Genomic DNA, 27782 nt, shown 5'->3' on the forward strand with positions numbered 1-27782 from the left:
TGGTGTACAGCTTATCTGTCCAACAAAGGCTACAAAGGCTGATGTTTTCTCTTTTTCCCTGACTGTTTTTGCTTCTGTATTGGGTATGGCCCTCATGGTACAGGACCGCGCACCAATATTATATCAGTATTTTCTTTTTGTGCCTCCTTTGCGAATATATTGCGTCTTGCACTGTGTGTGTATTTTGCACTTTTAACTATACTAATGCATTCCTATGATGAATTTTGTAAAAAAAAGCTGTTCATCGACCATTACGTGTTGAGCATATGCATAATATGCATAATAAATGCAAGGGCGGAGTTTTGTTCTTATCTATTTTTAGACATGTTAGTGGACCAGTTTTTATGTAACGTCAGGAATCTCTCGCAACCTATACCCAGACTACCACCTAAATAAGTAAGTAGCAGATAGGGGAGAGAAAGGGAAGGCACAAAAACTATAAATTAGACGTTCAACTTGTGCCAGTATTGTTGCGGTCACGGTTCTGAACGGATTGCATCGCGCTTCGAACAGGTGAGCAGACGACGGTCACACTTGCCGGGTTATTCCCACGCATAGGACTACTATCGCTCATTTAAGCACCTAAAAGTGTTTTCTGACGGTTGGAAACAACATGTTTTCAGGATTTTAACACGAGTGCAAGAAGGTGGTTTTACGGGTTCAATGGCCATGTTCTACTACACAAAGTCCCAGGAGATTGCGCGAGGATGAAGATGGATAATATCACAGAATCGCACGTCAACTTCACCGTGTACTTTGAGAACAGCAGCAAACCGTACGTAGCACCGTTCCTCACCATTGAGAAGACATCCCAGCGTAAGGTGCAAAACTGTGTACCACACATGACGCACACTGTACTTTATGCGAGGCGCCTTAAATATTATTTAATTTGAACGGATCGGTAAATAGGCATGTTGGAATTTCTTCTTTAATGATGGATTTTTTTACTCATAGATAGCCGGCACCGTTCTGCAGATTAGCGCAAGTCAGAAAAAGGTGATGAAATACTCAATAACACAAGTAGACAGTTATGCTCTGGCTTCAAATGGCCTAGAAAGGCAACAACGTTTTAACCATCCCTGTAAAGTAAACCTTCGAATCCCTAATTTGGCTTCATCAACTATAGTTCACCTATAATGCAATAATTTAAAATTATTTGCAACCAAATCCACAGTGGACGCACATTCCGAATCACAGCAGCGGCTCCAGAGAGCTCGGCCGATGTAGTACTTGTCAGAGCAGGAGCCACGGCTATGCTGGTAACGCATTATACAACGTTTTACAAGCTGCTCAGCGTAGTTGGGGCTAGGAAGCGGGCAGTGGTGTGTTCATGCGTGGCGCCGTCTGGTCCTCCCATCGCACATTGTTTCGTCTTTACTTCACTCGATATCTGGCATTGTGAATAGTGTTGTAATTTTGGACCTACGGTGCTAGTTATTCTTGCCCTGTTTCCTTTAGGGCTGCGATTTGTTTTTTTACTTTTCACCAAGGTAAAAAAATGATAGGAAGCTCACACTGACGCGTAGGACTCGATAGTAGCGAAGCTGTACGCAACCTTCACGACCACTACGAAGGTTCAAGTATCGCAGCCGATTTGCTTTCTCTTCACTGCCGAAACGACCTTTACTGCATAATTATTGCTGCGTCAGCCTCTTTTATTTTTTTTGGAAGTGTTAATCATTGGACATCACCTTGAAGGGGTGTACGTTGAGACGTGTCTTTCTGGTTACGATCAAGTGTTGCCACGATTATTTGATTTGATTTGATTTGATTTTTTATTTCTTGGCAAAAACCAAAGGGAGGCTGAGACTAAAGGCGAACGTGGCCTGACAGAGGCCTCCGCCACTCATTGCCAGTGTTGCCATTCATTACAGTGTTGCCACTCATTACAGAGGCCTCAGCCACCCGATTACTTCGAACGCTGGAGTCTTTCTCGTTCCGAGCAGGTATAACCACGATTACGGTGAACGCTGGATTTTTTTTGTCAATCTCGTCCAAGCTACTCAAGTTGGTATGCTTGGATTGACAAAAGTTTCCAAGGGATGCTCCGCGGTCGGCGCGAGGCACGCACACGCTAACGCTCAGCATTTTCTTGTTTTTGTTGACGGCCGGGCGGTCGCGGAGAGACCCGCACTCACATGCGGCGCTTGGCCATTCCTTGGCATTTTTAACGGCGGAAACGAGAGATTACGATTTATTAAATAGTTTCGCCCTTAATAGTGCCGCATCAGCCCTTTCCGCGTTAGGATTGCGAGTTGCACGCTAGGAATCTTTTCCCCTAGGCTACAAGTTAAAAAAAAATTGCAGTACTAAAGCCAAAGATCTTCAAAGAACCAGTTTAGCTCAATATGCTCAACAATGCTCATTTGAGTCGTCGAATCAAGGACCGGCAGGTGCAATGAGAGGACTGCATGGCGCTTCGCAGGAAAACCGTCGCTCCACACTTCCTACCACCAGCCCTGCTGCAGCAAGCTTGTAAGGCTGAGTATGGCTACCCACTCGTGGGTCATCGGTCTGTTAACGGCAAGCCATCACAGGTGATTATTAAGGGTTTACCCTTGGGTGAATACTAATGGCTGAGCACTGATGTGTAGTCTACCAATTGTTTTTTAGGCTCATTAAAGGGACATACAGATGCGTCTCATGCGGTCTCGACTAGATCCGAGGGATAAACGAGCGAGAGCCTATGGCGGGTTTAACAAAGGGCATATTTTCTTGCACATCAGAAAGGCTCCATCCAAGTAGATGTACTGCAAACAACTCTTTCCGGTCAACTGCGGCGTCGATTATACCGCGTAATGAGCGTAGACAATGTAATTAACGGGAGCGATCTCCGAGCCCCTTTCTGTAAACACAACATAGATCCTCACAAGTACATGTCAACGTTATATCAACATCGCCTGTAGACGTGCATAATGCCACACTTAACACATAAATTGCCACAGCTAGGCGACACCTCATCATCTCCCCCTAGAAAGGAAGGGGATCTAAACATCCAAGAAAAAAGCATGACAAAAGACTGAGGCCAGTTTTAAAAGTTTAAGAGATAAGGTACGTCTTAGCATGTCACCATGGAGAGGAACACCCCAAGCACAGTAGATGACAAGACCCTGGTCATCTGGCAGTGGAACTGCCACGGTTTCAATAGCACGAAGGCAATACTCCAGGTCCAAATCATGCAGTCAACCAGAAAGCCAGGCATAATAGTACTACAGGAGACCCTAAACGAGGACGTACGGTTACCGGGATACAAGGTGCACCCTTGTCCTCCGACGGCTCATGAAGGGGAATATTCACTTTGATAAGGAAAGGAATATGCTATGAAGAAAGGAAGGGACTGAAGAAATTGTCGGCCGAGCACGCCATCACAGAGGTGGTCGTCGGAAAGAAATAGAAACGGAGTATCTACATCGTCCACGTGTACAGTAGCCCGAGCAACCACAGACAGCGGTTCAAAACGCTCATGAGTAAGGTCAGCAAAATAGCAGGACACAACGCCAACCTCATTGTTTGCGGTGACTTCAATGCTCATCACAGGGAGTGGGGATACGACGAGGGTGCGATGTAGGGAAGAGACCTCCAGGAGGCCACCCAGGAAGAAAGCCTCATCCTAATCACGGACCCCGCACAACCAACGTGAACCGGCTACATAAGATCGAGACAAAACGCTAGACCTTACTTTCGTCAGGGTAACCAGCAATGGCAGACTCCAACATGGTCGAATACAGGCCTCGATCTCCGCAGCGCCATTACATACTAGAAATAAAGGTCCCTGCCGAAGAGAAGCTGCTCGAGAAGAGAATACACAAGCTGACGGATTGGGATCTCTATTACGGCTCTCTCTATCTCTCTCTGGGATCTCTATTACGGCTCTCTCTATCTCTATTGGGATCTCTCTTCCACACTATTACGGGGGAAAGAAGAAGAAATCCAGAACATAGACGCATGGACAATTAAGATATTGGAAACTGCCAAGGCCGCAACTAAGGAAATTGAGATGGTACCGCATATTGAGAAAATCGACATCCGCATAGCACACATGATAGAAGCGAGCTATCCATTCACAAGAGGTGGAAACAGCAACGTAACAACAGAAAGGTAAGGCAGAAGATCGCCGACCTCAACCGTGCTTAACAAAAGCGCTGCACTGCGCTCTGCCGACAACAGTGGACAGAGCTCTGCAATGCAGCAGACGGTCAACTACATGAGGGTAAAACGTGGGTGTTACTGCATCACGTGCTGGACGAGACCAAAACGAAGTCTCGCCAACGTGACAACTTAAGCAAAGTGTTGAACAAGGCAATGAGAGAGCTAGGGCAGAAAGAGATGCACAAGCAGATTGGGAACAAATATCTACCGGCCAACCCCCGAGCAAATTCACCCCAACTACTGGGGACCGGCCAACGACCAGCTAGACAGGGACATTGAAGACTGGGAGGTTCGCACGGGGGTTCAGGAATTGAACTGCCGCTCAGCAGCCGGCCCGGACCGGGTAACAAACAAGGTGCTCAAACACCTCAGCGAACCGGCGATAGCCAGCCTTAGGGCCCTGTTCAACAAGTGCTCGAAAAGGCAAGCTACCAAAACAATGGAAAACAGCAAAGATCATTCTATGCCCAAAGCCAGGCAAGCCACTCGGCATCGAGAACTTACGGCCAATCTCCCGGAGATCGTGCGTGGAGAAGGTGGTGGTGGTGGCCCGAAAAATGGCGCATACCCACTTAAGGGGATTGGCCTAGAAGAGTTATGTTTTCATTGCAATCAATCATGCGAGGCAAAATAATGGAGCAGAAGAAAGAATTTGTTCTAGGTTAATGAGAGAGACAGAACGAACACAAAAAAAAACAACAGATAGAAGAGTAGGAAAACTATAGTAGAAGTCAGCCTAATTAGAATGTTTTTAACATTGCAGACGAGCTGTCTCCGAAATGAAGGAGTGGATGGCGTTGCACACGACCCTATGGCATCGTCCCAGCCTAGTCCCCCCAAACTACAAAAGCACCGGTACTGTCAAAGGCAGTCCAATACGTAGCAGAGGAATCTCCAGCAGCATTCTCTGATGGTTAGAAAATCGGCGGCAAAAAATAAAGAAATGCTCTTCAGATTCAATTTCTTGGCCCAAGGGGGAGGTTATCAGATTTGCCCTATATAAATACCGATTAAGTGGCGTCACACCAGAACCAAAAGAAGTCAGCAATACTTCGCACAAGCGAGTTTGGCACAAACGTCTCTTCCAGCGGTACCTGAGGTGTTCAAGTTCAGGAGAAGTATTCAGACCATGATCGGAGGCATCTTGATTCAACAGGTATTGGTGATAACGTGCCAACAACACGCAAGAAAACGGGGGGGAAAACCTCAACAATAGGGAAAGCCAAAGCTGTTTTAGCTAATATGTCAGGGGTTTCATTGAGGGTTCACACACAGTGGCCGGGCAGCCAAACGAGCCGAATCTCTCGCAGGTGAATGGGAACGCAGGAATAAAAAGTTTTAACAATACGATGTAAAGTTTCTGAGGAGAGAGCCATGCACACGGACAAGGAGTCGATGAGTAACATCACGGAAGAATTCGCCGAATCAAGTTTCAGGATTGCAACGAGTAGAGCAAGAAATTTTGCATAAAAATGGGGATGAAATCAGGTGATCGGAATGAAAAAGACCAGTTCAATGTCGGAGAGAAAATAGCCATCCCAACCTTTTCGTCTTTTTTCGAAGCGTCAGTTGCAATGGCCACGTGAGATGGGTATCACCGAGCCAAGGGTCGGTGATTTCACCGTTACTTTTCAACCTTGTAATGATTGGCGTCGCAAGACGACTGGTAACAGTACCAGAAGTGAGACATACGATATACGCGGATGGTATTACACCTTGGGTGCCAGGCGGATGCGACAGACACATCGTATTCTCCCTGCAACAAGCGGTAGAATCCACAGAAGATCATCTGCAAGGCACGGGCCTGGTCTGCTCCCCGAGTAAATGAGAACTACTGGTTATTCCACCGAAAACATAGCTCAAGCAAGAGAGCAACATCAAGCTACGAGCTAACAACGGGAAAATGATCCAGGAGGTCACAAAGATCAGAGTACTTGGCTTCCTGATTGAGAGGAACTGTGGAAAGAAAGAGACAGTCACCCGTCTCATTAGTAAAGTCGCGGCAGCTACGCAGCTCATTAAGCGAGTGGCAAATAGGTGATCTGGTATGCAGGAGGACAGCCTGTGCAGCTGATCCAATCCTGCACAATCAGCTACATTGCTTACGCCACGGGCTTCCACGAATGGCTAATACATGATCGTAACGTCTGAACGCTGCCATACGAGACATACAAAGCAGCTATCGGTGTATCAATCTGGCAAACACCGAGAAGCTCCTAGAGCTTGGTATTCACAACACGCTAGAAGAAATCAGTGAAGCCTAGAGAGTAGCACAAATCGAACACCTCAAGGGATCCAAGACTGGCAGTTCCATCCTTGCCAAACTAGGACTGAAAACGGTATCAAACACTGGGCACCTCAAAAAGCAAGAAGATATTCCGGCTGGCATCGGGAATGCAACCAGGGTCCATCCTGTCCCCCGCAACATGGACCCTACTCACAACCGGGAAAGAAGAGTGGCTAGGGCAAAAGTCATGCTTCAACAACATTCGAACGTGTCCGGCATCAGATTATTGGATGCCGCCGAGTACAGTGACCGTAGATGCTTCACAGCTGTGGTCATTGATACAAAGACAGGGGAAACAATAACAGCAGCCAGCATCGCAACACGTGAAGCACAGAATAGCGAGGAGCTGGCCATTGCCATGGCCATCGCCGACCCGGAAACAACAACAGTGCTGTGTGGTGACTCAATGGGTGCAGTGCATAACTTTCCCAAAGGTCGAATGTGCAGTGGAGCAGTGCGGGTGCACACCGCAGTGAACGTTAACAAACGAAGGATAACAGTGAAGTGGTTCCCCGCCAATGCAGGGAACGATGTGTCGGAGACAATGGCGAACCACAGCGAGACGGCTAATACTGTAGCGCGAGAATTAGCAGGCCGCGCGACAGTAATGGATTCATCTGCAGAGTGGTGGATGGATACCTTTCAAAGTGTAATCAAGTACTACAGAAACAATAGAAGGGTGATGGCACCACCACACCCCGAGATAACTAGGGAGCAAGCATCAATATTCATACAACTGTAGACCAATTCATTACTGACCCCGGTCATAATTCGGCACATATCGCCAGAACTGTACCCAGACGACACTTGTGTGTTGTGCAACAACGCCAGAGCGACTGCTTCCCATTTATTGTTGGACTGTGAGGTGAGACCAGTAAAGGCTTCAACCAGTACCGACCCCCCGCCGTGGAATCAAGACGTCACGTGAAGTTACAGCAAGGAGGACCAACTTTGAGCTGTCCAGCAGATCCTGTCGGCTCGCGAACGGCAGCACCGGAGGGAAAGCTGCGGGACGTCATCCTCCTTACGGGGAACAGGGCGACCACCACCGCAGAGAGTAGCGCCGGTGACTGGCTAGTAGAGTGGCAAAAGGACCAACGAGTAGCTCCGTCCGGGCGTAGTGGCAAAACTATGTCTGTTGGAGGCATTTAATAAAGTCTTTTTCACTCACTCACTCACTCGCGGAGTTTTCGACCTGCCACGCGAGTCTTCAGTTGAACGTGCGCATCGGTTGGGGCAATGCCATTCCAGTAATTGCCACCCTATTGTTCTATTTACAAATTTTAAGGCTAGAAACAAACTGCAGTCCGTGCGGAAAAAGCTGGCGGAAAAAGACCTCTCATTAAGTGAAGACTGCTCATCAAGTACCCGTCACTCAAGAAAGAAATTATACGAATTTGCAAAGAGTCGCAATGACCATTTCCAGATTCGGTGCAACAATACTGTAATGAACAAAGAACATTACATCTACAACCCAGTAACCGATACCGTGAGTGCATTAGCTGTAAGAGTGACACCGTTAAACCACCATGAAAGCACTGTACCTCCAGTAGCGCACAAGGAGGCGTGAGGGGCACTGGCCGCCACGTTTCTTGCGTATCAGGTCTCTTCCCCAACTATCACCTCCTGTATTAAGTGCGAATGCACTTCTTAAGCGAGCCTGAATCGTCCGCCGCCGTAGTCCGCATAGCAACAGCTGCGGGTGCGCGCGCTCCTCGTCTTCCCTAGCAACGGGGGGAGATGGGCGCGCGCTGCCTGGCCGCGTCCCTATGGCTCATTCTTGTTGTTGTTCCTGCTGACATGGCACATACCCACGTAGGGGATTGGCCAGGAATCGGGCGTGAGAAGGGCTAATGCACCCGCTTAAAGGAGTACTGACACGAAATTTCAAAGCTGAGATCCGCTCTAGCAATCAAGTACAACGACAACACAAATAGGTGTCTGTGAATAAATGCATCTTTCTTTCTTTGTAGTTGTGTGTGTGTGTGTGTGATCTCTCTTTCGCGAACATTACCGAACCGCGCAAATTCAACTCGTGCATTCGCACTTTCACATTCTTCCCCTCGGGGAAATGCGGGGAATTTTTTTTCAATGCCAAACGCATCAGTCCCGAGCGGCCAACCAAGCCCTTTTCTTCTACTCTGGCCACCCTCTCCTAATTGCTAGCCTTCCCAGTGATTTAGTCACGTGACCGGTTAATTTCGGAGCGGCGCGTGGTGGAAAGATACACGCTTGCAAAACATGCTCCGCCGCCACGCTGAGTTCTTTTATTAATAACCACAGCTCCGCTACATCAGCAATCTCAAACGTTGATTGCGTAAGCAATCAATCACATGCCACTTTCGACTTCAGATACGATCGGGTTATCCCGGTTAATATCAAGGCCACACCTTACGACGTGAGCCGAAACGGGCATCCTTCTCACTCCCATTGTGAAGCGTATGAGGTGTTTGGCCTTGAAAAAATACAGGAAGCTATGCACCAACACTCGGAGTCTTATCAACAAACGCGATTCCTTAGCTTTCACCATAGTACGGTTAAAGTCGGTTTAATCGTATAATTCGCAAGTTGGCTGCATGCAAAACAACAAACTTTTTAAAACCACGCATAACTTCTCAATTGATCGCTGCGGCAGAACGAACCCCCAAGGAAGCGGTGTCCTTTTGGCCATTGCGAAAGATTTCAAATGTGACTGTATTCACATCCCAAACAATCTTGGAAGTTTTATGGGCCATCATTGTACTTAATGATCAGAAAATATTGTGGGTGCTTGCTATCGACCCCCTGATTATACTTCTGACATCATAAACGAACTTAATGACGTAACACATGCAGTGTCTTCTCGTTGTCCTAACCTGCCTTTATTTTTATTGGGTATTTTAACATTCCAAACATAAATTGGGCTAGCGAGACACCTACCACCTTCAGCATTAACCAAAAAATTTGTCGACCTGTAGAACCAGTAGAACGCAGTAGCAGTGAAACGCGGTAAATTCGAATCGCCTTGAGCAAACCTTTAGTGTGTTTACATTGGGATTAGCGCGGCGGTACAGGAACAGCATGAGAGGGGAGCGGGAAAGCAAAGGGGGGCATTTCCTCGGGAAATGTCTACAAAGACTAACGTATTTTGACGACATTTGCAACAAAAGCAGCAGATACGCGGGCAATTTTTTTTCTGCTTTAAAGTAAGAACTATGGTAACTAATAGCTTCAATATGAAGAATAAACTTCGAAAAACCTCACGGCACCTCTGTTTCTCATCATAATTAAGAATAAGCCCCTGAATCCTACTTTAGTTTCCCGTTCCCAGATGCGGGCGTATTTCTCTATTGTCACTTTAATTGCTAAATTCTATTCGTTCTTCATAGTAACACGAGAGTTATGACTGTTTTTTTTTTCAGATATTCGTGGCACATCCAGAAGTATGGAACGTTTTATTCTACAGATGGTGATGAGCCCAGTGAGGAGAAGCTTCGTACGCGGCCAAACGCTGTCACTCTGCGGGAGACTACAGGTGTGCAATTTCTAATACTGTAAGGGAAACGATGCTTCCCGCACTGTTTTCAGCATAATTTGTGTTTACACAGTGGCAAGGTCCTCTTAGATTGTAGATCTATTGAAGGTGAAGTTATACTTGTTGGGTGGGACAGCACTACGGTAATATGCAGTGTGCAATACATCCAGAAATGAATAGTTATGTGCAGGCATTGGTAAAGGGCCATGGACACAATAAAATTTCCCCATCTTCCCGTTGGTAAACCATGAGTAGTATGGGAAGCAGGCATGGGGTTGATTCAAGTGCCGATAAGTTTTCAGTTCGTCGTTTCCGTGAGGTTGAGGTACGTAGCTACCGTTATATTAACCGCTTGCTTTCCATGGTAACAACCACACTTTTCACTTATCGGAACTACGAAATGGGAAATTGCGTTGGCCCCATGGCTGTTTGGCATACTACTCAGGGTTCCCCTACGGGAAGACGGTGTAATTATATTGGAGGGGGTGGGGGGTGTTACAGTGGGGAGGCAAAAAGAGAGAGAGAGAGAGAGACGTTGTACGTGGTATGAGTTTATCTTTATTTAAGCATTATCACCATAATGTTCAACGTAGGTGACGTCGAGCTGTGATTGGCGTTCCGCTTTGATTATGACCGCCTTATGGTCTCTGAAATGTAAAGTCAGGGCTGTTGTAGTGAATGAACCTTGAAGTTGCTGAAGATGAGGTCGATGCACGTTCCCCGGATGGTTGTGGGCTGCTTGTAATCACGGCCCGCCAAGACTCGCCGACGCACGCCGCTGCCGACGACGATGAAACGTCGAAGGCGCGTAAAGCGTGCTCGTCTTGTGCCGGCCCAGGAAGACACCGGCAACACTGTCACTCCAGGAGCCCTTAAAGGGGAAGCGTGCTCGTCTCGTTCCGGCCAAGGAAGACACCTGCGACACTGTCGCTCCAGGAGCCATAGAATGGACCGGGCGTTCAGCAGGACGAGCATGCGCAGTGGGGATGTGGACGGCGCAACAAGGGAGGGACGGCGCGGCAAGGGACGGTGGACGGTGGACGGGGCAACAAAAGAGGGAGATAACCCCGACCATGAGATGCTTCGCATCTAATACATGTTTGGATTGTTCGAAAGATTCCGGGGATTTTATAGTGGCCGCAGCGCTTGTGTGGCAGCAAACTATTCTTGATTCACTGAGAAATTAAAGAATTTACGTCAACATATTCTCGCACTGATTATGACGTTTAAAGGACGACTACATGGAACGATCGAATATGCGACGAAACACAAAGAACAACGTCCGGCGGCGCGCGCCCTATATGTATACGCGCGGCGGCGGAAAAAAGGTCGTCAGCAGGCGACGTAGCTGGGTCATCAAAGTCAGGTGGCGGCGGAGCGGCGACAAAGCGGCAAATCCAAGGAATCAATCAGGGCTTCTTATTTCTTCTCCATGGCGCGTACAGACCGCTGCGAATGGCCGCTTTAAAAGAGTTTGATAGGGAAATGCTTGGCTTGCGCTATCTCGGGCTCAAAAAACGGATTGTAAATCTGAGCTTGATCGAGAAAAATGGTGTTGCAACAAGTGAAGTCCGCTAGATTCTGATAGATCAAGCCGCAAGTGAAGAACGGGTCCGAACCAGCTACCGGGCTTGCGTTGCCGAGATAGGCATGTTAGATGGCTTTTCGTAGAATAAATAAAGGCGACCCGACTACATAGGTTGTATTAACAGCAACTGGCGGACCCGTCTGCAAATTGGCGAGTGAGAAACAGACGGTAGCACCACTATGACCTCTCAGATACAACAAAGAAGAGAAGCAGCCAGGCGTACGCATTCAGAGCCTGTCTTGACATGCTGTATTTTGCACCAACGTGCCTTCTGTCGATATTGACTATAGGTAAAATTTCCGTTTCATATTCTCAGAGTCGCTGGTTCGGATCTCCCGGGGACGTTCGTTTTGTTTGCGGCCTTTAAGCGCTTTTGAGAACAAAAAAAGATTGTTTCAGCAGAAGACACAACCCCGGCTCACTGACAACCATCAAACGACGTACAACTCGCGTGGGAACCTCCTTCGCTTGGTCTGTTTACTGAACACTGCCTTTTTTTCTGGGCATGAAGGTTCGGTTAGCCACACTAAGAGCAACCCAGCCGCGGTGGGGTTGCTCTCAATAGATTATGGGATTGCCCTAACAAAGTGTTGGATTGGAAGTGTGTGACTGGGCAAATAAAGAATCCATCTCGAGAGCGCTTCGCATTCAACTATCGTCGTCGTTAGACGGAAGTGTGCTTGATTTCTTACCGTGTGTGCATCCGTGCACGTGTGCGTGCATGCGGTGCGTGCGTGTGCGTGCCTGAGAAAGAGAGTTGCTTTGACCCACCGCGGTGGCTCAGTGGCTAAGGCGTTGCGCTGCTGAGCACGAGGTCGCGGGTTCGATTCCCGGCCGCGGCGGCCGCTTTTCTGATGGAGGCGAAAAGCAAAAACGCCCGTGTGTACGAGATTTCGGCGCACGTTAAAGATCCCCAGGTGGTCAAAATTAATCCGGAGCCCTCCACTACGGCGCGCCTCATCGCCTGCGTTGCGTCGGCGCGTTAAACCCCACAATCAAATAAAAAATCAAATCAATCAGAGAGTTGCTTTATTAGAAGAGAAACGAAAGTCTACTCAGCCGATAACTGCCTTTCAGGTTGAGGGCACCTCAATCAAGACTGAGTCTAGGAGGAGGATAGACAGGAAAGAGGGTAAGCAGAAAAAAAGATAGGAAGGGAGAATAAGATAACGGTTCTCAAGCCGCGCAGCATTGACAGAACTGGCGGCATCATAGCTGCTCCGAGAGTCTCGTGTCCTTTAAAAAGTCCAGCAGGGATCGGAACGCTTTTTGCGATTTGATTTGTGACAATCCGGGAACAACAGGTTTGAAGAGGTGCATGAAGGCAGTCCCAGTTTCGCATACGACGCTCTAAGCGCAGATCGAGCCTGCGAATGATGTGGGCACTCACCCAGTGCATGCGTGAGTGTCTCTATTGCAAGACAGTGTCGGCAGGCGGGTGAACTGGCGATGCCAAGGCTGTGACTTCTTTCCGCGCAGCGGTGACAGCCGTTTCGCAGACTAAGAAGGAGAGCACGGTCAGCTCGGGTCCGTCCCCTCGAAGGAAGCGCGTGCGGTGGCTTGCCGAATGCAACTCAGAAGTCAGGATGCATGGCTTGGAGGTCCCTTCGGATAAAGTACCGCGCGACTTCCAGAGGCCTCATTGCCTCACTCGTTGAAGTGGAAGGATGATGCGCTTCTTTTGCCAGGCGATCAGCCTCCTCATTTCCCTTGCTGCCTACGTGAGCAGGTAGCCACTGCAGATGAATGCTAAGGCCTCTGATGCTGAGGCTGTGCAGTTTGCTGGCAAGACTTTGTACAGCGAGACAGCTGAGGTGGGCCCGGTCGAGCCTCAGGAGAGCAGCCTTCAAATCTGAGAGGATGGCTACTTTCTTGTTGGTGAGGTTAATGATGTCCGCAACCAAGTCAAGGCCCGCGATTTCCGCTGTTGTAGAGCTGCTTGCCACTGTCAGGCGGCATTGCCTGGCTGAAGCGAAGGCAGGCGCGATGGATGCTGCAGCCGTCGTCCCCTTGTCTGGACGCATGGACCCATCGGTGAATATCAGCACGTGCCCCTCAAGGCTCTCCAATCAGGCCGCTGCTTCGTGCCTAAATTCACAAAGTGGAGTTATCCTTTTTGATGTCACGTGCGGTAGAGTTGCACTGATGGTGATCTCTCTCGTCAAGTGGGGTTGAGGAGGCATGATGTGATCCGTCGGAAGCTGGCCGATCACTGTTTCGAAGGAGTTAAAAGTAGATAGACGGATTGGTGGTAATTCCGTTGTTCTTGAATTAGCGCCCCCTCGATGATCCGAGAATCGGTGATGCAGTCGCAGACAACGAAGCCTGTTCCACTGGCTGTAGACTTTAATGTGCGGAGAGTCAGGGATGTACACAATGCGTGAGACGACGGCGTTCACCCCGGCGTGCACCAACACAACCGTCCCTCACGTTGTCCCACCGCCGTCGCCCAAGTTTTCCCCGGTGAACATCAAAAACAGCATACACAAATCACAAATTCATCTGCTGCCCAATCACAGCCAAGAACACAGGTACTCTCCCTTCGCCCCGACTATTCCTCTTCCCCATTGGTCCTGCCTGGATCCCGTCATTTCCTCACCCAACTGCCCCTTTAGGTCGAGGAAAGACGTTCTCACGGGAGGGGAAGAGTCGACGCCTTGGCGGCCACTGAACGTTACCACGCCGCCATCGCCGGCGCCTGGCTTACTGAGGGCTAAGTACTACTAGACAATGCCGGCTTCTCAGATTAGCCGGCACAAACGCGCGCCCCGTCCGCTGTCAAACGGCGTCGAGCATAGATCAACACGGCGACGTCTCATCCCGCTAACGACAGAAGCACTCGGCGTGTCTCTCTAACCCATGCCCCGGCACCGTCCTCCGCCGACAACAAGAGAGGGAGAGTCAGCAAAGCATCGCCGCTGCCGCCGGCTTTAAGCACCGGGCACAGCTCCTGGGAAATTTTCCTCTCAAGCAGCCCCCGTTCGAGTGAAAGTGGTGGGAGGTGAACAATGCCCTCTGCTGTCGCGTCGCGTAGCAAAGCGGTTCGAGATACAGGAAGGACGTACGCAGACCCCTACTCGCAAAACTTGCACCACAACAAGGTAACACACATCAATAACATACATTAACTTCACTGAAGGTATGGACAATCATACCCATTCGAAAGTGTCGTCGTTCTTGTAGCTGTGCTAGGAGAGCGCCTCCGTCTGGAGCCCTATGGAGCCGCCCGACGTGATTGAGAGCTCGCTGTAGGGCGCGGAGTGCGAGGGGCCAGGCACCGGCTTCAGCAAGAGTGCCCGCGCATTGAGACGATCGAGGCAAACCTAGAGTGGTCCGAAGTGCATTTTCGTGCTCAGTCTCGAGTTTCCTCCACCGTGCTGGCTTGACGGTGACACGGGTCATAGCGTAGAGGACTGCGGAGCACACCATAGCATCGTAAATTCGTAGTGCTCAAGTGTGTGAGCACCCACACCCCTTGGCCGAGAGTTGACGGATGGCTTTCAGGACACGAGTGGACTGGCCGAGTAGCTGTTTGATTGCCGGGCCCCAGGTCAGGCGATGGTCAATAGTAAGTCCTAGATATCTGACCTTTTTCTTCCACCGGAGGTGTGGGCCGTGAACTTCCAAGAGGGGAATTCGATACCGTGCTCTGGGGTTGGGGTGGACTATCATAGCTTCTGATTTGGTAGTAGAAAGCCGCAGTCTGATTGTCATGATGTGCTCCGAAATCACAACCAGCGCTCTTTGCAGAGATTTCCTGATTTGGCTGCTCTGACGCTCTGAACAGTGCAACATCGTCAGCATAAACGGAAATGCATAGGCTTCCTTCTAGGTCTGTTAGAATGCTGTCAGGCCGGCATGACAGCACGAGGTTGAAGAGCAGCGGACTAAGCACTGCACCTTGGGGCACTCCGGCATTGACATCTCTTGGACTGCTGAGGACGTTGCCCATACGAACTTTGAGCTGGCGACCCGAAAAGAAAGCCCGGATGTAGTTCCGCAATCTTCCAATGACATGAATGCGGTCCAGCGCAGCCTCAATGGTTGGGTGTTGCAGGCGGTGAAAGGCAGACTCAATATCCACCAAAACCAGAAATGATACTCGTCGATGTGTTGGGCCTCTTCCAGTGCGGATACAACATCAGCGATGCTGTCGGCAGTGCAGTAGAGTTGCCAAAATCCGGTCTGCTGCTCGGCCATAGCTCCAAGGGCTCGGACGATCCACTCTAGGCGAGATAGAATGATCATCTCAAACAGCCCCCCGCAGCTGATGTTAAGGACACAGGTCTGTATGAGCTGGCTGCGGTTGGTGGTTTTTCACGTTTCAGGAGGGGGACAACAAGGGCATGGAGCAAGAAAATTGGCAGTACCCCTGAGTGCCAGACGATATGGAAGGCGCTTAGAAGGTGTTCTTGCTCCGGGCTGTCCAAGTTCTGCATCATTTGGTAGGTGATGCCATCAGCGCCAGGAGTGATACGACGCTTAGTCCTCTGCAGGGAATTCCTAAGCTCGTACATTGAAAGGTCATCGTGGCAGAGCGCTGAAATCTGGGAACCATACTGTCCTAATGGCAGCTTTTCTTTCAGGGCGTGGCGTTGAGGCTGCTGCATGGATGCTGAGGGTGGTGGAGCGAACCTATCTGCAAGCAGTTCCACGAGTTCCTTAGTAATACCCTCTCGAATGGCAGCGGCATGCACTGGCTGTCGCAGCGTCGGCGGCTGTAGTAGTCCATGCAGGAATCTCCAGGCCTGTCTAGGTTGTAGTTGGGTTCCTAACAACTGGCAGATGGACTCCCAACTAGATCGTCGGCGTTGCTTGGAGTGACGAAGGCAGGCAGCATCCAGTCTGTTGTACATTCTCCAGTGGGCAGCAGAGTTTGTGCGCATGTCTTGTCGCTGCCCACGTCGACGGGCTGCCCGAAGGTTAAGAAGGTTCATATCCGGTACGGGCTGTGCAAAGTTCACCCGGTAAGGGACCGAAGCTGCGGTGGCACACCCGGCGAGTTGACCAAGGAAATCTTCACTCTGATCCATCTTTTTGGTCAGTTTCCTGAACAGTGGCCACATGACGACCATAACAGTGCGAGCATTAGACTGCATGGCCTCATCTGGAGTGAGCAAGATAAGGTAGTGATCGGATCCTCATGTGTCAGCTGCGGTAGACCATGAGTAATTGCAACACTCCGAGAGAGGTCGAGACATGTTGGGCGGCGCATACCAGGACGCACAAAGGAGGATAATCCGGTGTTCAAAAGCAGCAGTCCAGCTGTGTTGATGGCTTCCAGCAGTTCCTTGTCGCGGCGTGTAGAGGATGGGCTGCCCCAGGCATGGTGGTGGGCATTAAAGTCTCCCAAGATCACACAGTCATGCCCCAACTTGCACCTCAAGAAAATGAGTAATGTAGCGTCCCATGCCTTTCCTGGTCTCACATAAACACACGCAATAGAAGTGTCCGTATGCGCTTGGCGAACTGTGATTGCAGCACATTCCATGTTAGCACAGGTAACACCTGAAATGTCAACAGCACAGTAAGCCAGCGCAGCCCGTACATATAGCACTACGCGTGACTTTCCAGCCGGGTGAGTTGGGTTATTACAGTGTTCACGGACGCATACACTGATCGTGCACGCGGTGGCACTGTGATAGGCCACATACCATGGAAGACGATAGGTCCCTGGGCGGGTGTACGCCTCCTGCAATGCAACCACATCGAATTGTTCTCCAATGAGGCGGTACATAAGGTCGACGTGGCGGCGGCTTAGGGAACGTACATTCCACTGGAGAATGCGGGGACTCCACCGCCTAATGCGGTCCCTGGCCATGATGTACTGACTGAGAAGGACCTTGGAGCAGCACTGGTGGGTGTAGCAGGTAGAGCTGGAATGTTGAAAAGAGCTTGCTGGGCTGCTAAGGTTGCCATAGCAATGTGATAACACGGAGCGTCTGGATGTAGGGTGGACGCAATGGCTTGAACAGCAGTCAGAAGAGCCTGTATCGCTGCGTCGCGCCTGTCACGCGGTTCAGTGGTTCCGCGCAGATCCGTTGAAGCCACGCCTTGGCCTGCATTAGTGGTGCTCTTTGCCGGCTGGGTGCCATGCTTTTGGGCATTCATAGACTGCTGTTTAAGGAACCTTCGTTGCTTGGCGGCATCAGCATAGCTTCTTCTTTGCCTGTTACTTGCTGGTGCAATCATGGGCTGTTTTGCAGCTTCCTCTGCCCGAAGCTTTGCACGCACTGCCAGCCTACGCTCCTCTTCAGTTGACTGCAGTAGTGCCGTTGCCACTTGACGCTCCTGCTGCCAACGAGGGCACCGCGGGTTGTCCACAGCGTGTTTCCCGCCACAGTTAGTACAGTGGGGGGAAGCAACTGAACAGGACGCGCGCTCATGGCCACCACCGCCGCACCTAGAGCACCTCGACGAGCCTCGGCAGCACGAAGTTACGTAATCCAGGCGTCCACAACGGCGGCATTGCACAGGGTGGGGCCGGCACGGTCTCACTTCTAGGCGGAGCCTGAAGAGGTATATAGTAGGAGGTGGGGTTGGGCCCTGGATATGCAGCAGTATGGATTGATCTGCCCTCTTTTCTACTGCAGCCACAGGTACGGAGGACTCCACTCCTTTAAAGATCTGGGACACTCGTAGTTCTGGATCAACACCGTACACGAACCCGCGTCTCACGTTCGGGTCTGCAGGTGGCCTTGCGGTCACCGGTATACCAAAGATATATGCGGTCGCTAAAAGTATGGCCAAGCGATCGGCAGTGGCAGCGTCGGCCGCAACAATGTTTCGGCTGTTGTTAACACGGACCTCTACTACACCTGGTATGCTTGACAGTTCCCGAGCGATGGCCGTTCTTGAGCAGGCTGGGAAGCTTGAACGTCTGTCTGTTGGTCGAAAGAGTGCAGTCCCAACTATGTTGTGAGCCCTCTGAAAAGGTAGAGCCCGGGCGCATTGCCGACGGTTGCGTGAGTAGTTCTGTTTTTCTCTGCCATTGTTCACTGATTCAGCCACTTTAGATACTTCCATAGAGGCCGCAGTGCTGGGCAACGCAGAAGTGGCAGTGGGAACGAAGCTAGCCGACGACGAGCTTTGAACGCTTCTGTCTGCAGCGCCACACGAAGCAGGTGCCTGGAGTAGCGCCGCCGCAGACGACTCGAAGGGGATACGCTGATGAGCCGCGCCGGGGCTGTCAGTGGTGGCTGAGAGAAGCACGCTCTTTGCGAGCTGGCTCCGCTGGCTCGTGCCCGCAACAGTTTCAACTGGCAGGAGAGGAGGAAACACTTCCTGAGAGGCGAGAGTCTCGTGCGGGGATACCACAGTTGACCCGGGCCCCGTGGCCTGGCTTGTCTGCAACTTGCGCGTGCCCTTGGGACGTGCCTTGATGCGGTACTGGCCAGTGAGGTGGTACTGGCCAGTTAGAAATGTCGATGTCTCTGACGTCATCACCCGTCGCACACATGTCTTCCCCAGCCTTGCTGCTGCTATCCCTCGTGCGCTTGCGTAGCTGAGTCAGATCCATTTCTTCTGCAGAATCCTCTTCCTGGGTATGATAAGGGCTCGAAATGGACGCGTGAGTAGTCGAGGCGTTCACGGAGGCAGTCGTACCTCCGAGGGTACGCTGAACAGCCGGCGAGTGCTGGGGCGCCGAGGCAAGTACGTGGCAGGTGGCGGGTGTCTGGAAGCCAGCCACCAGTAGGGATCCTCCACGGTGATAGGCCCTCAACAAGCCCGCTGCACGTTCCTGTTCCGCGAGAATGTGGTCCCTGGACTGGACCAGTAGCTGGAGGCTGCGTGAGCAGGTGTAGCTGCTGAAGCGCCGATGTCCGATTCGAGCTGCTGGCTCCATGCTGGGTAGAATCCAGCAACAGGAGCCCCCAAAAGGCTTGCCGCACTCGTAGCAGGGTTGTGGTTGGGTTCGCAACTCGGGCAGGTTGAGTAAAGCTTCGAGAAAGCAGGACAGAGAGCGGAGCCGCGGGAGACACGTCCGAACACTTCGCCTTCACGAGCTGAACTCCTGTGCGTGCGTGTGCGAGCGCGTGAGTGTGTCTGTGTGAGAGAGTGTGTGTGTGCGTGTGTGTGCGTGCGTGCGTGTGCGCGTGCGTGTGCGCGCGATTGTGCACGTGCATGCGTGTGTGCGAGCGTGCGCGCATGAGGTCGCGTATAGCAGATATTTTGAACAGTTTGAAATCCCCGGCTATCTCCACAAACCGAAAACCTGGAGAGAGACGAAGCATGCAGTGTATAAATGTATTGTTGCCGCCTTAGCGGTTTTGCCAACGGAGAAGAAACCGTTGGAAGATAGGGGTATGCAACCTCACTGTAACACTATCTTGTCTTTGAAGCACGAAGCCCTTTAGCGCGAGGCGTAAGCGAGTGAGTGAGTGAGTGAGTGAAAAACATTTTATTGAGCCGGTGAAGTGGCAGTGATTCCTTATTCCAGGAATCCATGCGATGAGCCGGCAGCCTTCGCTCTGGAAACCAAAAGTGTCTGGACGTCCAGATCACTACTGGTCACCAGGTTCTCCCACAGCTCAGGGGTGGGAAGGGGAGATGGAAAAGGTGGAGGTTGGAGTTGTGCTTGCAGTCTAATATGATGTTTGGAAGAGTACCGGGTTGTAAGCAGTACTTGCATTCGGCTGGGAACTGCGTTGGAAACATGCGATGGGGGCGGACAGGGTGAGGGAAGGTATTGCTCTGTAGTCGGCGAAGTGGGAATTCTTTTGAGAGTTTAGGATGGCGAGGAGGGAAGGGCCGTCGTTCCAACCGGTAATATTGAGTGATGTCTTGGAAAGTCAGTAGAGGGACGGACGGTTCGGTATCCTCAGTAGCCCGGAGGGACAGGGCGCAGGCATGCTGGTAAGTAAAGTTATTGCCCGTCAGTGAGGAATGGCCAGGAGTCCAAATGAGGGTGCTTTCCGGCAGGGTTGATGCAGAGACTAGTTTTAAAGTTGAGCGGTACACCCTTCCGGCTAGAAAGCTTCTGCAGGCTGCTTGAGAATCTGTGATGATTACGGGGTTCTTCGTATGAATGAGGGCTAATGCGATGGCGAACTCTTCGGCAATCGATGTTGACGACGTCTCGATTGTTGCACAAGCTACAAAGGCGGTCTTGGTGGTGACTTTGGCTACTTGATGCTGTCCGTTGGGGTAGGTGCTAGCGTCCGTGTAAGAGATATCTGCACGCTTTCCATAGATGGTCTCGTGCACTTGACTTCGCGCTTTTCGGCGGCCGGGTTGTAGGTCCAGGTGCATATTTTTGGCAAGGGGCGAACCCGAATAACACTTCTCCAGTTAAGAGGGAGGGGCTGAGAGGCAGTGGATTGGCATGGGACGTGAAGACTTCAGGAGGGCTAAGCCCGCAGGTGTTTGGGGGAGACGGAGACGTTGACTAGATAAATGACCTTAAATAAGTTCTGACACCGTGTTGTGGAGGCCCAGTTGTAAAGAAGGGCCGTGGAGGTGTTCATAGGAAGATTAAGCACTTGCTTGAATGCTTTCCGTATAAGCCGGTCAATGGTGTCCGTGTCACTTTTGGTGAGGATAAGGTACCGACATACGTGGCACGTGAAATAAGGAGAGACTGGACCGTCGGACCATGTCTTTTTCCTTCATGCCACGGCGGTGGTTAGAAACGCGTCGAAGCATTTGGGAGACTTGGTTAAAAGCCTTGGAGAGCTTAGATAAAGTTTCATTGTTGCGTGTATTGGCCTGGATGGTGAGGCCTAAAATCTTAAGGGAGGAGCCGGGTGTATAGCATGGCCGTCGAGGTGGATGCAGACTGGTTCTTTCTGTAGAGCAGGTGGATGTTTACGGATTATGACAAGCTCAGATTTTTGGGGGGAGCATTGAAGTCACACGGAGGAGGCATAGTTCTGAACGACGTCGGTAGCCTGTTCAAGGTAGTCTTGGATGGTTCCCATGGAGTCTGTGTCTGTCCATATGGTGATGTCGTCTGCGTAAAGCGCGGGATGTATGGGAGGGATGACGTCAAGTTTCTGGGGCAAATCCAGGAAGGCGAAATTGAAAAGGAGTGGAGAAAGAACTGAACCTTGAGGTATGTCCTGGTCCCCCAAAACAATAGGCTGGGATTTAACATCACCTACTCGAATAATAGCTTGCCGATGAGTAAGAAAATCTGCAATGTATGAGTACGTAAGGTGGCCGCAGCCTGTTTGATTGAGGTGGGATAAAATGGAGGAATGCCAAACATGATCAAATTCCCCTTTTAAGTCCAAGGCAAGAATGGCCCGAGGGGAGCAACGAGTCGTTGGAGCAAGGACTTCTTTAATTCGAAGGAGAATACCTTGGGTGCTGAGATGCTTCCTGAAGCCATACAGGGTGTCGGGTATAAGGCCTTTTTCTTCAAGGAAGGGTTGGAGGCGCTTCAGTATCATCCTTCCCAATAACGTTCCCACACAGGAGGTCAGAGACATCGGTCTTAGGTTATCAAGATGAGGGGACTTATTTGGCTTGGGGATGAATCGTATTTCAGCCGTCTTCCACTGGGGAGGGAAGTGACCTGGGCTCCAGTGCGAGTTGATGTGGTATAGAAGGTGATCCAGCGAGCCGCCGTCCAGGTTGGCAAGAAGCCAGTAAATGGCTTGGTCTGGTCCCGGGACGCTATTTTTATTGCATTCGAACGAAGCTGCTTCCATTTCGTATAGTAGAAATTCCTTATCTAAGTCACTGTTTGTCGATCCCGTGTAAGGAGGTGGGTTGAAGTGGCGAAAGGTGTTCAAATATTTCGCCGTGAGTTTTTGGATGAGATCTTGGGGAGATCCGTTTGAAGGAGCTTAGGGTCCGGGCCATATTGCGTTGGGTCTCGCTCTTGCTTGAGAGCGGGTCAATCAGGTTCCTAAGTAAATACCATGTTGTTCGAGTGGTAGAGGTACCCTGGAGGCTGTCACATAATTGAAGCCAATTCTGTTTGCATAGGTGAATGGCGTATTCATTGGCTTCTTTATTAAGCGCTGCGATTCTGAACCGGAGCTAGCGGTTCCGTCTTTGCCGTTTCCATCGCTTTGTGAGGCCCCTACGGGCCTCCCAGAGATGGAAAAGTTTAGCATCCACGCTGGGGGCCTGGAAGGAAGTGATTATTTATTTTGTGTTTACCCTGACTGTTTCAATAATGTCATCGATCCAGTCGGATAAAGGTTGGTTGGGGTCTATAGGGCGAGAGGAATTGCCCTTGCGGAACGCATCCCAGTTAGTGAGACGGGCGACTCCTGTCTTGACGTTGTAATTGAGATTACGAATTGTTAGTTCGATTATATCATGGTCGGATCCAAGGTTCTCGCCAGTGGACGACCATAACACATCCAGGGGGCCCAGTAATAAAGACAGGTCTGGGGAAGTGTCCCTGGCTGTGCTGGTTCCCATTCGTGTTGTTGAGCCGGGATGGTTTAGAAGCAGGAGGTGAAAATCATCAATCGCTTGCGCTAGGAGAGCGCCTCGTTTTGTTTTGTAAGTATAACCCCATTGAGGATGAGCAGCGTTAAAATCACCAATAAGGAGCGGTTAGGTTCCAGCTATATTAATAGCGTCGCGCATTGTTGATAAAATGTCGGGAACATTCTGGGTTGGGCGGCAATAGATAGGAACCGTAGGCGATGTATCCAGGGAGTTTCATATGACTATTCGTTTCCTGGAGGGCAATGACCGCTGGTTTCGAATCAAGGGTGGTGAGGAATTGAGTAAGGGATGCAGCTTTTTTTTGAGGCCTCTACAATTCCATTGGAGGAGCGTCGTAGAAGTGGAATTAGGTTGCTTCCGGTTCATCAGCTAACGAGGCAGAGATGGTGTTGTCTGTGTTTCGGGCGTATGGGACGGCACGGGTGTGGTTCCTTAAGGAGCCTTTTGAAGTTCTGTCTTGTCGGACGGGGCCGAGGTCATTGCTGTGGTCAGGAAGAGTGGGTGAAGTGTTCACAGAGATTACTTCCTGCCTCAATGTGTGATACTCCGTGCGGAGAGACTGAATATCTTGTTGTAGTTTCTGGTTTTCGTGCCGAATATTCTGGAGGTCTTGGTTAATGGAAGCAAGCTGCTTAGCTAGGTTAGTAAATATTTCTTCGATCTGCGGTGAAGGCGACGGCGGCTGGGTCTGTTTCTGCGGCGTTGAATTAGGCAGTTCGGGTGTCTGAGCGGGCGGTTACGTTTTTTGCGTTTTTCGCCGACTGTAGATTGGTTATGCTCTAGTGCATGGAGACGAGCATGGAGTGATGCTATTAAAGCATTTTGTTGTTCCAGAATTCGGGTAAGATGCTTACATTCAATGCAAGAAGTTGTATTCTGGGACTTTTGTGGAGGCGGGGGAGGAAGGGAATTAGTTTGAGCTGTGGGAGAGACCAGTTGGGCCCAGCTTACTTGTTTTGGCTGGGTGAACTGGATGTCGGGTGACAGCTCCGGATCCTGGTACTGCGTTGGTAGTTTGCTTCGAGAATGGCTGCGGTTTCTTGACGAAGGAGTCGCTGAACGGTCCCGTCCACTCCTAAGAACCGGTAAGAAGACTCGGGCTGTTTCAGGAGCGCTTGCCCGGGCTTGTCTGAGCCGTCTTTGCCGGAGAATAAATGGTTCGACATAACGCTTTGAGCAGCCTGGTGCTCCCGAAAGGTGGGAACCACCGCAGAGGTTGCAGGTGGGCGAGCACGTGTGGTTTAGTTGAGGCTGCTTGATCCCACATTCATGGCAGACTGGAGTGGAAGGGTTCGGGCAAGCCGTGGACCTGTGGCCTACGGTATGACATGTAGCACACACGGGGATTTTTTTCTTGTAGATAAAACATGGATATTCTGCGCCGTAAAGTCGGACTGTGTAAGGTACCTTGGGTCCCGCGAAAGCCAGAACCACAGTAGATGACGTGCCAATTCTTCTAGCTGTGTACACTTCATCCGTAGTCTGATCTATGTTGTTGAGAATGTCTGCTTCAGACAGTCTAGCTGGGACACCGCTCATGACGCCTTTAACAGAGTCGTCGGGTGCCAGGCCGTAAAGGTGGACGGGGTACTGCTTGTTATGAAGTGTTACGTATTGGACTTGACCCAGAGCTCGTGCGGCCTCGGAGGATGGAGTACTGACAGTGGCCGTGTTTTGTGCTACATCAACTCTGAGGCGCAGATTTGCTTGACGCCACGTGACCTTGATGGCGTTCAGTAGCGCCAGGGACAGCTCAGCGTACTCAATGTTGCCGAGCGCCAGCCCGCCCTGGGGACGCAACACTAGTTTGAAATCGTCCTTCGGCAGGAGGAGTGGTTTACTTGCGGGCGGCAAGGCTTGATTGGCTTGTTGTGGAGTCGTGGTTGTGGCAGTGTTGGCCGCGACGGCACTGCGCTGTCGGCGACGTTGGGCTCGCGAGACTACCTCAACGAAGTCTTGATGGTGATCTTGATTTACGCTACAGTGATCTTCTGTGATAATCGAGTGTCCCGGTGTTTTTAGTACGCGTTACGAAGTGGTCCTGGAGTGCGAGCCGTAAACGAGTGTTGTGGTGTTTTTAAGTGCAGAGCCCTTTATGGGCTCGCCTTGTCGTCGTAGCTCGCTAACGGTCGATGCCAAGCGACAACCAGAAACAGGCGGTGCAGTGCGATAACGGACCCAAGTAGAGCTAGGGTACCGTCGTCAGGGAGTCACGCTAAGGCTTCGAAAACCACACGGTTTAAATATTCATAACTGTTCGAACCTGCTGAAACGCTGGCGCTTGTCGTTACATCTCCCGGTTGTTTACCGCAAAGAAAACTGCAGGTACATTTCAGGCAAAATCTGTATATATCCGGCAATCCCCGCGTTCGTTTAGTTAGGACCGATCGTTTGGTTGGTTTCTACGATAGTTATCGAAAAAAGCGGCCGCAAAAGAACAAAATGGCGCGTTCGAAACGACACTGAAAGGCTGTAGCCTCGCAAGAAAAAAATTGCGCGTTCGAAATGACGCAAAAAAACTCCACCGTACGATATTAAAGCAACCAGGCTCGGGGCGCAGGAGCACTGCGGTAGGCGGGAAATTTTAATGGCGTATTTATCAAGAGAGGTGTGAGACAGGGCGGCGAAGAGCGTGATGGGTGGTAGCAGTGAGGGGATAACAGCGCCACCACCCATTATGGCGAATCACTGCTCTGCACTTTCGACAGCTTTCATATTGAGTGGAACGGCTTTAATTTTTTAGTATGCGTTGCGTTCTAGCGCGAGGCGTAAACGAGTTTCCCGTTGTTTTAGTACCGTGACTTCATGAAACAACTATTACGACGACGAGCCGCATAGAGCATTTGCGCATCGTATTGGCTCCGCAGTTTTAAAGACGATAGTCTTTCGTGGGCTACTTAAACCCATAAATTTTGATCTGTCTGTATGTCTGTATGTCTGTCTGTCTGAAGTACATAATAAAGAATACGCCGACCACCAGAGAAAATAAAACAACTAAAACAATGACGTTTCGGCACCCCGAACGGGAGCCTGTCTGTCTGTTTGTAAATCGATTCAGCCACCCGGCCAAAGTAAATTGCTTACTGCGCAATAGTCTTATATACTCACAGCCAAATGTAAACGTCTAAGCCCGATTTATAGGTTCATAATTGTCAAATATTTTGAACAAGAACATGACATTACGCAAATATAAGACAGAAAATTAGTACACAAGAGATATTTGCAGTGTTTACTTATTAAAAAATTCCTGGATGCTTGGTTTTTCGATAGCAAATGATATTTTACATCTACTGCAGAAAACCGCCGCCTGCTGTTCTGTTGCCCGCGTCACCTCCAGGCGGCATATGCGAAATCACGTGGCAACCGCAAAGAAAGGTTCTACTAGCTAGGTTTCACGTTCTGCTTGGAACGCACGTGGAGCACGGCAACGCGGTTCTATAGACTTTGAAGTCGGCCGCCTCGATTCACGCGCGGCTCCGCCATACTGCAGCGCTGGCATCGAGGAACCCCTCCTGTAGCACTGGAACGCCATAAATTAAAATCGCCTTGAGAAAACCTGTAGTGTGTTTACCTTGGGATGAGCGCAACGGAACAGAAACAGCATGAGAGGTGAGCGGGAAAACAAAGAGGGGCATTTCCTTGGCAAATGTGTACAAAGACTATCGTCTTTTGACGACATTTGCTACGAAAGGATACGCGGCCAATTTTCTATCCAAGTGAGCGAAATAACGGACACCGGGTAAATTTCGGTGTTGCTAACAGATTCAGCTCGATGTAGTGCACCTGTGGAGACAATTTGGACCATGCGGGTGTTATTTTGATAGAACTTCGACCACTCCTCTCGGGCGAGTGAGCTAGACGTAACCCCAGCAAGTAGGCCTATTACGAGAACGACCATATGCAGACCTCGTCTGCCGACGATGCGGAACGTGTTTCAGCCTCCCCTAGCCTCAACGCCAGCGCGACCGAAGACACTGCGATGCTGCAAGACTCCAGAGAAGCTGAATTCTCAGAATCATTAGACACAAAGGCAGGTTGGATCGCCGTCGTCACCAAAGCCCAGCGGCGACGGCAGGGCAAGGGTAGACAGTGGGGCTGATTAAGCAGCCTTTCCGCTCGCAACTCAGGCTCTCCCGTTCATGCGTAAAACCACTCCCCGGCCCAACCCATCCCCTAGAGATGACTTTAAGCGAATGCTTCGCCAACAAGATGGCCTCAACGTCGGGAGCGTGGAAAATGCCGAAATGTCGATATTTTTGCGCAGCGCAATTAACTTCACACTCTAAGAAGTCGAGGAGCGCTGGACACTCTGTCTAGGAGTAAAAACGTTTGTCTCATATTTCACTCCCTTTGGAAGCATTGGGCTACTCTTCCGAGGAGTAGCGCGTGGCTGCCAAACGAGAGGCGAAACACTCCTCGTGGGATTTACTTGCTGCTTTCGAAGCGGAGTACTTGAACCCTGTGTGGGAATTGCAATTCCATCTCCAAGGCAGCGTTCCATCACTCCCTTTAGGCGTGAATAAGATCTATTGGCTGCGGCGTTCCCGGATACTGCAGAAGGGCACTACTACTCTATCTTGGAAACCATCTCGTTAAGCCTCAAGAGCGTTCTGCTATTCCCCGCGAGGCAGCGCGTTTTCGCTCCGCCTGCTACTACCCCCCCCCCCCCCCCACACACACACACTTCCACACGATGGTACTATAGGCAGTTACAAACAAACAACACAGGACAAGCTATTTGGAAACATGAAAAAGAAGAAAAAACACGCCCAGATTTTATTTTTCAAGAAAATACCACAACAATCAGTTCATTCTGCAATGTCACACAAAAA

General features: G+C 50.4%; 1 long non-coding RNA gene across 1 annotated transcript in view; it reads left to right on the plus strand.

The window, feature by feature from the left end:
• Positions 1 to 572: 572 nt before the first annotated feature.
• LOC144140871 (uncharacterized) overlaps positions 573 to 27782 on the plus strand; it is a 38339-nt gene continuing 11129 nt past the window's right edge. Inside the window, exons 1-2 of the long non-coding RNA XR_013316373.1 lie at positions 573 to 775; positions 9838 to 9950. This is a non-coding gene — a long non-coding RNA (uncharacterized LOC144140871). The remainder of the gene's footprint in view (positions 776 to 9837; positions 9951 to 27782) is intronic.

This window comes from Haemaphysalis longicornis, unplaced genomic scaffold (genome assembly GCF_048455015.1).
Source record: "Haemaphysalis longicornis isolate Haplotype H1 unplaced genomic scaffold, Haemaphysalis longicornis Haplotype H1 scaffold_53, whole genome shotgun sequence".
Classification (NCBI taxonomy): Eukaryota; Metazoa; Arthropoda; class Arachnida; order Ixodida; family Ixodidae; genus Haemaphysalis; species Haemaphysalis longicornis.